The 13,087-nt window shown below is 44.4% G+C and overlaps 1 long non-coding RNA gene across 11 annotated transcripts; it reads right to left on the bottom strand.

Annotated features, from left to right (window-relative positions):
• Positions 1–3,817: 3,817 nt before the first annotated feature.
• On the bottom strand, positions 3,818–12,328 carry Gm20083. Of its 11 annotated transcripts, none has more exons than XR_882223.2 (3): positions 12,049–12,328; positions 10,279–10,460; positions 3,818–9,193 (listed from the first exon to the last, which is right to left on the bottom strand). It is a non-coding gene; the product is annotated as a predicted gene, 20083 (long non-coding RNA). The 11 variants fall into 11 exon arrangements; XR_882220.2 differs by lacking the exon at positions 12,049–12,328 and adding an exon at positions 10,901–11,608; XR_882219.2 differs by lacking the exon at positions 12,049–12,328 and having other exon boundaries at positions 3,818–7,642; positions 9,064–9,193; positions 10,279–10,863.
• Positions 12,329–13,087: the final 759 nt, after the last annotated feature.

Here is a 13,087-nt window from a genome sequence, read left to right as displayed (position 1 = left end):
ACAAACAAACAAACAAAAAAGGTGAGAATTAAATTCTATAACATGTGTGCACTCTAGCATATGCACGTGTATGCACGCAAAGTATGGATGTGTGTATATACAAATAAATATAACAAACTATTTCTATATTTTTAAAAATATGTGTCTGAAATACAATTTGCTATGCATATAATATGTTTTGTCTGTTTCTTGGGGGAGGTCTTATGACTAGAACTACTATTCGTTGGTCCATTTTTGGCACTTGTATGTGAGTATGGTGTGTGTACATGTGTATATGCATGTTTGCATGAGTCTGAGTGCACGTGTGTGGTTGTGCATGCATGTGTATTTGTATATGAGTGGAGGCCCAAAATTGACATCAAGTTGTTCTTGATGGCCCAGAACCTTATTCACTGAGACAGGGTATCTCATTTGAACCCAGAGCTCACCACAATGACAATCTAGCTAGCTTTGCATGTTCTAGGGATTCCCCATCGCATCCTTTCAAGCCCTGGAATTACATGTGTGCCACTATACTCTATCTACCTGGTACTTTCCTGGCTTCTGGGGATCTGAGGTCTGGCTTTCATACTTGTGCAGCAAGCACTTTATGCCGAGTCCTCTCCCTAGCCCCTACTTGTGCTTCTTACGTGTGAAGCACCATGATGGACACTTTATTTACGTGAATAAGAAGCAAAAAAGTGAGTCAAGCCAGACTGCTGTTAGTGTTCTGTCTTCAAGGGGAAGTGGTGACAGTTCCTATCAGCAGGGTGCTGAACATTCACTTGGGGTTTGCTAGAGCAAGAAGAAAGCAAGCCTGAAGTGTCAAAGGGTGAGAACCAGAATGAGGGACCCTTTGTTAGCAAAACATAGCACATTTGTACCAATAGAAATGTAGGAATCAGGTTGGAATGTTAATTTGTTCAAGAGCTAGTTTGTATGGAGGTGAAAATGTAAGCGCCTAAGTGCTCTCTCTCTCTCTCTCTCTCTCTCTCTCTCTCTCTCTCTGTGTGTGTGTGTGTGTGTGTGTGTGTGTGTGTATGCTGAGGGCAAAAGGGAATGCATTCCTTTTGAGAGAGACTCATATATCACAGGCTGGCCTCAACAACTTGCTATGTGTTGAGAGTGACTTTGAACTCCTGATCCTCCTGCCTCTACCTCCTGAGGACTAGGATTACAGGAATGTGCCATCTTTAGTCTTATGTGATGCTAGGGACTGAACACAAGGCCTGTACTCTGCCAACTTTGTCTCATCCTCAGCTCACAAACAGCTGAAGTGAAATTTCTGGTTTCTTTGGAGACTCAGTCGCGTCACGTGATGTCTTCCCGGAGACTGTCTTAGGAGAGGACATTGTGCTGAAGCAGACACGTGGGAGGATGTTTTGTAGGTATACATTTTTCTTGACCTACTTTAATAAGGATTCAACCTCTCCTCCAGCCCCCCACCCACCAGAGCTGGTTGAAAAGAAAAGTCATTAGGACACAGGGGAAGTAGATCTGTTTAGAAATAGACCTTGGGGGGTGAGGTCAAGCATCATTGTCAGGATATCTGCAGTTCAGCCCAGTAGCAAACACCAAATGTGAATCAGTAACTATAGTGCAGTCCTATCAACAGATACCACACATGAACCAGCAAGATCAGTCCAATCCAGAAGAAACCACAAGGCTCGACAACTGGTCCAAGGCTGCAGAAGTGGCAAGAAGCCATAGGAACCTCAGGAGAAGTTCTTAGGCTAGTTTAAGGCATCACCACAGGCAGAGCTCAGCAACACAGTGTAAGGCGCACCAATACATGTGTGTCCTTAGCGAAGAATAGCAAGGCAGAGCAAAGCAAACCAATGCTCAAGCTCCAACTGTCTGTGGGGACATATTTACATTCCGTTGAACATCATGCATCCTTTCATGTGTTTGCCAGAGTAAAACATCCTTTCACCTGTGTCTGCTTCAAGAAAACGTTCTTTGGCGTGTCTGCTTTAGCCAGGCACTCTTTCATCTGTGTGTCCAGCAAAGCATCATTTGATATAACTGACTTTTGAAAGAAACCAGAAGTTTTCACTTCATATTTGTCTGGAAGCTGCCAGGACAAAGGGCATGTGGTGTTTTTCTGGAACAGATGCTTGAGAGGGCACGTGATGTTTGGAAAGAGAATAAGATTAACCCAACAGACAGTGGTCAATGCTGTGTGGCATTGGTTTGCCTTACCTTCTTTGCTCATCATTGTTTGTCATGACTTCATGGAAAGAAATGCACCAAAGAACTTCTTGTGATAATCAGTGGCTTCTTGCAGCTTCGGTGGCCTCAGGCTGATTGGCAGAGCCTTGCAGTTTCTTCTGGCTCGAATTGCTGTTACTGATTGGTGAACGGTGTTTGTGAGTAGATCCAGCTACCACTGCTGATACTGACAGTGAAGATTGGAATCGCCCTACAGAACACATCCCCCTTTGCCCCATTAAGTTTTTCTTTCTACTACCTCTGGTGGGTGGTAGGCTACACGGGAATCTAAAGCTTTCAAGAACTCACAGGGCCCCCAATGGAGGAGCTAGAGAAAGTACCCAAGGAGCTAAAATGGTCTTCAACCCTATGGGTGGAACAACAATATGAACTAACCAGTACCCCCAGAGCTCGTGTCTCTAGCTGCATATGTAGCAGAAGATGGCCTAGTTGGCCATCATTGGAAAGAGAGGGCCCTTGGTCTTGCAAACTTTATATGACTCAGTATAGGGGAATACCAGGGCCAAGAAGTGGGAGTGGGTGGGTAGGGGAGTGGGGGGAGGGTCTGGAGGACTTTTGGGTTAGCATCTGAAATGTAAATGAAGAAATACCTAATTTTAAAAAGTCAAAAAAAAAATAAAGTAGGTTTTGAAAAATATAAGCCTACAAATGTCAAAAAATGTGAACTTTGTGCACCATGAAATATGGTTAAGATATTTTTTTCTGATTCTTATAAAATTTAAAAGCCATTTAATTATACTACAAAAGCATGGAGCAGCAGGCTGGATGTGAGCCTCTGGCTGCAGTGGGCTAGCCCTGCCTACTCTGCACCACATAGTCACTTATCAGACAGACACTTGGGAGTGGAAGAAAGGGTCCAAGAGTGAGTGTCAGTGAAGAGGGGCAAATGGAAAGCTGTTAAGGTAGAGGTCCATGTGCCTCCTTTCCCTGGGAGCATTTGCTGAGATTTACATAAAACCTCTACAGACAAATTAGCATGCACAGCCCTTATTCGGACAGGCCTTAATCAAGTATCCATTTCCTTAGACAAATCACATGCCCCTCTTGGCCTCTCTCGCTGTGTGTTCATGAGTGCGCACGTTCATACATTTGTGTGTCAAAAAAGGTCTAAGTCATCATCAAGGTTTTCTCCGACACTAAAGATAGAAACATGATTTTTCGGGCAACATTTTCCCCGCTCATGCTTTTTCCTTTTTTTCTTGCTCTGTTTCCTTTTCACAGAATCTGTGTGTCATCTTCTCCCTCACACTCTCTAGACAGTTGTCTGTTTGTCTGTCTGCCTGTCTATTTGCAGTGGAGATCTGAGTTTGTAGAATGACTTCTCTAAATCCCAATATCCTGCTTGATGAACTCTCTCCTTTACCTCGTCCTCTAAATTTGACTCGACATCTCTAAAGATGCTCTGCTTCAAAGGTCATAGAGTACTGGTGTTTAAAAACATCCCAGGGGGGTGGGTGGGGGAAAAGAAAACAATCAAAATATCTAGGAGAGGAAAATAAGCTAGCAACATGTGAAGGATATACCATTTCTTTGTGTTGACTTGTAAACCTATGTGCTTCAGCTATCTGGTGAAGAGAGTCTTTTCAAGTTTCTTTTCCTTTTCCTCTCTCTCTCTCTCTCTCTCTCTCTCTCTCTCTCTCTCTCTCTCTCTCCCTCTCTCTAGAGGCAAGTGTAATGTTTTTATGCCCTTCCTTTCTTTCTAGGACAAAAAAATTAAGAGGAACTCATTTTTATTGAGATTAATGCAATCTCTTCTCCTCTTATTGGCAACATGAGGTTTCAGCAGATCTCCGATCTCATGCTGAATGAAAAGTATGGCCCAACAATGGAGGCAGAGGCTGGGGGCTTGAACCCAATTTGGATTAGCATGCACAGCAGCAGGCGTTCTGAAGTGAATGGCAACCAGTGTTTGGAGCTGACCAGTGTTTGGTGCTTAGCGTCAGCCCCTGAGGACTGAGGCTATTGTTCTGCTCTGATCCCAGGAGGCTGAGCCTCACAATCAGATGCTCAAAGGTGACAGGCCTGCATCAAGCTGTCAGCCAGGTGGCAGCGACAAGCTACCAGGCAAAAGTCAGGGCAGACACTGAGCTGGGAATCTTAGGGAGAACTGAATTATTAAGCTCTGTATCCTCCGCAAGTCTCAATTTCTCCTAAAAGCTTGCACAAATCATGTTTGTGTCTCAATGCCTTACCAGCCTAGAGAACAGTGGGACGACACATTTATGCATCTGCTGGCTTCTTTTTGGGTAATCGCTGAACCTTAGCACTTTCTGTTTCCTGTCCCTCCTCATCAGTCTCCCTAACATTTTTTAAGGGTAATTGACACATGTGCTCACACTCATGTTTTCCTACTTCCACCCCAGCATCTTACTTTGCTACTTAGGTGGGCAGTCCTATCGACTCCTAGCGCTCCCTGGAATTTCTATGCAAATAGCTGCATGGTCTCCAATGCTCTATTTCCAGTGGGTTCAACGTGGTGTGGGGCTGTAGGAGACAGTGAGCCATGCTCAGTTTCCCTGGGTTTCCCATCTTTCTCAGAGACACTGTGATCGCCTTACCTCACCTTCAGTTGAACAAAAGTCTGAGTGCATATGTTAACATTCGAAGTTGCTAGGCAAAGGCCAGCATGATGGCCCAGTGGGTAAAGGTGCTTGTTGTACAAGCCTGATGAACTAGACTTTATCCTTGTAAAGGTAGACAGAGAGAATCAACTCGGCAAAGTTGTCCTCTAATCTCCACATGTGTATCACGTGTATCCTGACATGTGTACTCTCAACACACACACACACACACACACACACACACACACACACAAACATATTTTCTAGGTAATTCCTGGACCTAACCTACACCCCCCACTTGCCCAGAGCCCTCATCCATCTCACTCACTGGTCTGTATTTCCAGTGGGTTCAATGTGATATGGGGCTCTAGGAAACAGTGAGCCATGCAGTTGTGAATCACAGGGCTCATGAGAAAGCTTCTGTGAATGACATGAAACATGATTCAATAATGGGAGGAGCCTGTGACTGGTGATTGAGTTGTATGCCTGGCGATTAAGCACTTGCTGTATGACTAGTGATTGAGCTCTTGCTGTATACGAAGCCCTGGACTGTGCTGAGCGTTTTGTGCCTTGTGTTGGGGAATCCAGGAATGAACCTATTTTGAGACAGGAAGCCTTAAAGAAGAGAACAAGCATACGTGTGAAAGTTCCAGAAACAAGAGGCACATCCAGGCAGGACTAGTATCTTAGGTAGCTCTGTGCTTGCCAGGAACTTCACCCAGAGACCAGAATATGACAGCTCTTCAGCATGTCCAATCCTTGCTATAACTTGATGTTACTTTCTCAAGCTGTTGTTCCCAACTGTCACAGAGGTTAACAGGAGCCAGGGCCAAATCCTAAGAGAAGACTGACAAAGCATAGGAGAGAGAGCCCAGGTAGATGTTCCCAACACACTCTCGTGATACTGGACAGTGGCCTCTGCTGCTCCCACATAGCTCATGGCCACAAAGGGAAATTAAAACTGCTCTAAGCAGGGCTGTTCATGAGTTGTGATGCTCAATAGCTTGGGTGGGTTACATGCATTTAACCTGTGATACTTGCAGTGTGATTTATCAGCATGTAACCATTGCAAGTTGAAAAAAATTTGTGCTGCCAGTTCCCAAAAGAAGGACAAGAAGGACTATCTGTGGGCTGGGGTTTCAGATTGAGACTTTGAAGGGAGAGAGAGAGAGAGAGAGAGAGAGAGAGAGAGAGTGAGTCTATTAGGTAGAGAGGAGGAAGATGGAAGCCAGCATCTCACGAAAGATGGGAGTCCTGATGTCAGGATTATTTAGGATAAAGTATAAATCATATGAGTATTATTCACATGTATCAACGTTACAATGATTATTCAAATGGAGGTGAGAATTTCTGCCTCCTGAGGACATTGTGAGTGTTCTAGGGCAGAGAAGATGGTAACGATATAGACTTCTCAGTCCTTGCTGCTTTGTTTAAGGTGCCTCAAAGTTCTTCTCCCCATTTTTTCTTCCTTCTTAAGGTCTTAAGGGAGACCTTAAGATAGTAGGTTCTATACATGTGGGTCCCAACCGTTTTGGGGATCCCAACGACCCTTTCATGGGGTTCACATATCATATATTCTTCATACGATCTATCACAGTAGCAAGATTATTATTGTGAAGTAGCAACAGCATAATGTTATGGTTTGAGGGTCACCACAACATAAAAATCTACATCAAATGGTTTTAGCATCAGGATGGTTGAGAACTACTGTTGTAGGACACTGTTTAACCTCACATCTGGTGAGAACAGGTTGACTCTGTATAGAATACCAGACCCTCCTTGGCTGAGACCAAGGAGCACAAGACCTTGGCTCTAGATGCTCTGCCAACTCCATTTCCTAGCTCTTTTCTACAATAACCCAAAGCTGATTCTGTCACTTTTATAGTAGTCCCTGCCATTTTGGGTATCAATGCCTCTGTGTCATAGAACATGGTTATGGTGGTCATTAGCTGTGGCAATGTATGAAAGTTCTGACGACTATCTGGCATGAGGCATTCTTGGCATTAAACATAAATTATAAAGTCTCCACAATTTTGCTTGTTTTTTTTTTAATTTTTAAAAAAATTTGGCTTTAACAAATTAAATTTAGTCATATATATGCCCGTGTGTGGAGGTTCAAGGACAACTTGTGAGAGCTGTCCTTGGCTTCGTTGATGACTGCTCTGGCTGATGAGATGGAATCCTCACCATTTGATGAAGATCTGCTCCTGACTTTGGTCTTTGCTCGTCCATAGAGTGCTAGTGTGTCTCTAAGTTCCTGCAGGCAGGCAGAGGCTGGGCAGACCTGCTTCAATAAAAACTGTAGGGAATGATTGACAAGTCAGTTCGTTCCTTCCTTTGGGGTTTCTTTTGTGTCTTTATGGCTCAGGGCTGAGTGTGGGCTGGTCATCACCAGTACCCACAGGGTCTCCCAGCCAGGCATAGAGCTCCCCCTCCTCATTTAGGTGGAGCCACGCCCTGCTTCTTCCCTGACATCTGTGTCTTCCTCTGGCTGACTTGCATAGGCAGCTCACTTACTCTACTCAACTGGGTACTGGGTACTTAGCTGAGAACTGAGCCACAACCTATGTTTCATTTTCTCCCTTCAAGCCGTATCTCTGGCTCAACAAAGGCCCCACAGCTTCACAACAACCCTGGTGTCAGTCCTTTCACATATTCAGACAGACTTCATACTCTACATCCTCTTTAGCGTGGTCCATCTGGGACAGAATGAGGGTCACAGGGAAGGACAAATGAATTGTCCTTTCCATTCATATGGATTAATCTGGTGTTAGGAAAGCCTGGAGATGCTTCCAGTGTTGTCTGAGATCCAGTCTGGCATCACCATTTATCTCCTGATACTCCTTTTGCTCCATCAGGAAAAGTGAAGCCTGTGTGTGAGTCAAATAAATAGGAGAGCAGTAAATTAAACATTCTGTTCCCCGGAGTTTCAGTAAATGAACCACCTGAGTCTCCTTTTTAAATTCTGATCTGTGTTTTAGAAACATGGTTACAGTGGGAATAAAAGTCCAAGCATCCAATCCCACAGTTCTGAATAAGTCAATAGCTTCTACTTTCCTGTGATTCACCTCAGGTCCCTTTAATACACATATTCATTATTTTTATGTAAGATTGTAGTAGAGTTGATACTAGAAGGCGCTATGAGAAGTATAGCTGCCGTTAGTCTTTAATTCTTGCTAGGAAAAGTGCTTCCCATGTACTTTGGCTTGTCCTATCAATTCCACGAGGATTAATATTTACGTTTTGAGGATGATGAAGCTAAGCACATACAGCTCCTGGCTTATGATGGTTCAACTTAACTGATCTCAGTTTTATAATGGAATGAAAGCACAGCATATAACCATTCTGATTTTCACCTTCAGTCAAGCATATGAGATATGTTCGGTCCTTCATTATAAAGTAGGCCTTCTGTTAGATGGCTTTGCCCAACCAAAATATAATGCATATGTTATGAACACATGTAAGATAGACTGGCCTAAGTCAAGATACTCAGTGGGTTAGGGGAATTGCATGTTTGACTTATGATCTTTTGCATATCTTCTGGGTATAGCAGATACAAACCTATCACCAGCCAAGATGTTTGTATTAGCAAAGTTCACCTCTTACAAGTCATGTATTTAATGAGTGGTGGAATGTTGAATTACATATTAATAAATAAATAAATCCCAGCAGTGGGTTCGCTACCTGACCCAATGGTTTATGTTCCCAAATGAAAGACATTCACACACAGCCTTTATATTTTAATATGCCTTAATCAGCACAATAGCTGGGCCTTTGCCTAACTGCTACAGCTGATCGAATGCACCTCCTGCCGATAATTCTGCGTCACTACTTCCTAAATTCTGTGTTCTACCTTTTACTGCTCTGGACCCAAGTTGGGCAGCCTGCTGGACTGTGCTCTGCCGGCTCCTTCCCATGGTGGCCATGTTTCTTTGTCCTGCATTCTTCTCAGGCATGACGTCTCTTCTCTCCTCCATGCTCTCTGGCCTTGGCGGATCTCCTTCTCCCTCTTCTTTTCCTGGCCCCAAGCTTGGGGATCCTAAAATCCCTCCTCTGTCCGCCCTGCTCAGCTATTAGCTGTTGGCATCTTTACTTACCAATCAGCATCAACTGGGGGCAGGTACCCAGAAGCTACGTGTGTTCTCCTTCAAACATGTTTTTGGGGAACGTAATTGGCATTAGAATACAAGCAGGTACAGTAGAAACCTATCTAAGCCTTCTCTTTAGATTTCAAGCTATGAAGCTACAAAGAAATAACTGATAACCTCAAACCTGAACTAGACAAGCATACCTGGATCCTTTGTCCTCCCTGGGCACCTGTTGGAAGTGGCTCCTGACCATTGAGGATGAAGAATGAACCCCATGCAGTCCAGGACAAGGCCATGCTGGGATAGTGCTCTGAAGCACCTGTGGAATTATAGCTGAAAAGGCATTTGGTCCGGCAGAGCCGGTCATCAACTGACAAATGTATAGGCATTTATTTCTGAGTGTATTTGAGATTCTGGTGTCAATTTGACCTTCAAGGCTCTAGCAAAGATGGACTGCTTGCAGCTCATAGCCATTGAACACAGCACCGTGTGAACTATCCTTACCCTCATCATCCAAACACAGGCATGTGCAGATGGAGTTTCAGGGTGTTGCCAAGTGTTGGGAAATGAAAATATACAGAGGCCAAAGAGAGCTGAGGTCACAGGGCTACCCTGAGTTCCTAGAAGCAGAGTGAGGCTGGACTCTCCCATCACCAGGCAAATGGGAACCAGTGGCAGGGAACACTGCCTGCTGTCCCTTGATGACTTTTGCATTTGGCATTCATTAGAGCCTCAGTTTGCTGAATGGTTGGGTGGACAGATGGGATTGCTTGCTTTGAGCAGCTGCGCTCTGTCCTGCTTGCTGGAAACTGGCTTATGAAAAGGAAAGATGTGAGAAGAGCTTGCTTATTTTAGCCGAACGGAAAGTGGATGTGTGCAAATAAGTGTGTAAGAGAATAGAGAAGTATGTGCACATGCCTCTGTGTGAAAGCATCCGTTGGTGTATGTCTATCTATCAGCATCCTTTATCTCAGAAGTTCTCAACCTGTGGGTCATGACCCTTTTAGGCTTACCTATCAGATATCCTGCATATCAGACAGTTACATTATGATTCATAACGGTAGCAAAATTATAGTTATGAAGTAGCAATGAAATAATTTTATGGTTGGGGTCACCACAACACATGGAACTGTACTAAAGGGTAACAGCATTAGGAAGGTTGAGCAGCGATGATCTGTTTGTATGAGCATGTGCATCTCAGTGTGACCATATGGGTGTGCGAAAGTGAGTGGATGTGGGGGGAGTGTTGAAGAGCTGGTCAAAGGCCCCCTTGCTTTTGCAGCATTTGCTGTAGACTAAGGATGGCATGTTCTTTCTTTGTATTACGTCACTTCATCTTAGTATCCCCAGTACCACACAGCAGAGACCACAACCCACATTTACCAGACCCAATAATAAAAATCAGAGCTGTTAAGTACCTTGCCCAGAGTCATTGTGGAGAGTGGCAGAACTGAGTCTTGACCGAAGTTAGAGACCTTCTCACCATACCATGTTTCCCAGCTTAGCAAGACACTGTTGCCAGGCCGCCGATGTTAGAAGGGCAGATGGAGCTCAACTGTATCGGTCTTGAGAGATACTGTTAGAAGTGACTTCAGGTTCTCTGAGTAGAAATTAAGTATGGAAACATTTCAGTAGGTGGAAATCTCCAGGACTATCTGGACCCATCTGCCTGGCTTTACACATAACTGACATCAGAGCTGGTGTCCAGAAGGTCACCTAGTTGCTTGTTTGGTTCCAGTAAGGCTCTGAACGGAAGGTCCCTAACCCAGAGCAAGGATACAGGCCAAGCAAATGAAAAGACACCGGTTTTTTTTAAAGCATAAAGGAAAACCCTTTACCCCTTTCCTTATAAAAATCTCAGTATCCATGACAACTGGACAGAGTGAAGAAAATGGCTGTCCCTCCCCTCTCCATTGTTTGACTTTCTGTTGCTGCAGCAACTGAATCTACTGGGCCCAGCCAGATTGTCCCGGGGCTTTCTTCTCTTTCAGTCCCCCTTTATTGCCAGCCCTCCTCGGTGCCAACATGGCTTTGTCTTACTCTGGAGATGTCTGTGAGAACGGGGACGAGGACGGGCAAAGTGTCAGGCTCTTGATGCCGCTGAAAATCCTTTGAGATGGGAGAAATTGCTGAAACAAAGGCACAGCGAACAAAAAGGCCTGAAAGGCTCGCACCAGCCTCTGAGGGTCTTTATCATCTTAAACCTTGGGATTTAGAGTGTCTAGCTTCTGCCTTTCCCAGGGATAGTTTGGCAGGGATACGAAAAGAGCTAAAAGAGCGGGCCCAGGAAACTGGTTGGATGACAGCCTCAGAACAGAGAAGTCCCTGGGAGACAAAGTCTGGTTAAACATTGCAGGGGTTTTTCTTGCTCCCTTCCGCACCCCTCCCTTCGTAGCCCCCTCTTTTCTTCCATCTTTTCCTCTCTTGAGTGTTTCTGATTAATTATCTTCTTTAAACAAGAAGGTGGATCTTCAACATTCAGGAATCAGCTCCTTTCAGTGATTGTCTCAAGGGAACAAGCGGCTGCTTTTGCGAAGGTTTGTGGATTCCCATGGTGCTGTGGTGTACGTAGTGAGGAAATCTAAATGGACGTGAGCTAGATCTGACATACTGTGTCTGTTATAAACAGTGACATAAACCGAAGGCTTCACTCTTCCTAGAGCTGCGTGTTGGCCTTGTGCTGACTCTTGGAGATCCAAAGCAAGCAAAATGGAGACAACCTCTGCTCTCGTTTCACTTCGGCTCGTATGACAAATGCCCTGGCTTATAGTTGAAGGTTTCAGTCATTATGGAGAAGTCAAGGCAGGAATGCAGAGGAAGAAGAAATGCATAGATCCTTGCTTGCTCTTCCTCTTACTACTCAGATAGTTCTCTCTACTCTTACACCGTCCATGGATTAGTGTGAAGGGCTATCACACACCACCAGGATGGGTCTTCCCAACTCAGTTGATAAGAGGGACAATCTGTCACATCCCACCATGCCGACAGGCCAACCCGAGGTAGAGAATTCCTTGCAAAGGACTCTCTTCCTAGGTGATTCTAGGTCATGTCAAGATGGCAGTTAAAGCTAAGCACACTGGCCTTGGTAGATAATACAGACCTAAGTCTAGACCACAATTCATGGCAAGGACTGTGATGGAAAAGGCCAATCCAGGGAGCCAGAGAATATCAGTGGTCTTTATCCTTACCTGCTACTGGGAGAGAGTTCTCTAGGTGTTAAGGATAGGAGCTCAGGCCCTCATGTGTTAGCAGCGTGCACTCTGGATGCCTGAGCAATCCCCCTGATTCTGGAAATGCAGAGCTTTTTGGAGTTGCACAAGGACAGCTCATTAGGAAAGGCTGGGAGTTGGCTGCACATCCCCGGCCAGAGCTTCAGGGAGACCAAGGCCAGGTCCAAAGCACACTAAGGAAGACGGAGCCAGAGCCGGCAGGGTCCGGTCTTCTCCTGTCCCTGCAAAGGGAGAGGCGAGAATGTGTGCACAGCTGGGAGGGTGTTTGCTGGCTCAGCATCAGGAAAGCTAGGGATTTGCTCTTTTCTTATGGCGTCAGGATTTTCTGAGAAGAGGCTGCCTACTTAAGCAAAAAGGAAGGAAAGACTGGGTGAAGGTGGCGAGGGATGAGAGTTAGAGAGCAGGAAAGCAGAAAGGTTGGTAAGGTATGAGGTGAAAACAAGCTACAAAGTAACGAGTGTGGATCAGAAAGTAAAACTGAAGCTTAAACATTTAGATGTAGAAGAATTTTACATACCCATGTTCACACACACACACACACACACACACACACACACACACACACAGAGTTTCTGGTTAGTTGGAAATGATACAATTTAAAATGCTTTATGCTGAGTTTGTTTTGTTTTGTTTTGTTTTGTTTTGTTTTTTTGAGACAGTGTCTCACTTTGTAGCTCTGGTCCAGAATTCACTATGTAGGTCAGGCTGGCCTTGACCGCAGGGGTATCTGAGTGCCTCCTTAATTTATGCTTTATCTGTATTTTTCAAATTTACTAAAGTAAATAAACACAGCTTTGGTTCTCAAAACCAATAAACAAAAGAAAGCACCCCCGAGTAACTTCCACCCAGTTTTTTTTTTCCACAAAGGAAATAAAATAGTTTATAAGACCATTTGCTTTCATGTTTTAAAGGAAAACTTGTATATTATTATGTTGAAAATTATTGGAAAATTATCATTAAATTGCCTGTGACTTAAAGCAGCAAAAGAATCAGACAT

The sequence above is a fragment of the Mus musculus genome, chromosome 7 (assembly GCF_000001635.26).
Source record: "Mus musculus strain C57BL/6J chromosome 7, GRCm38.p6 C57BL/6J".
Lineage (NCBI taxonomy): Eukaryota > Metazoa > Chordata > Mammalia > Rodentia > Muridae > Mus > Mus musculus.
This window is presented reverse-complemented; position numbering and strand designations above follow the sequence as displayed.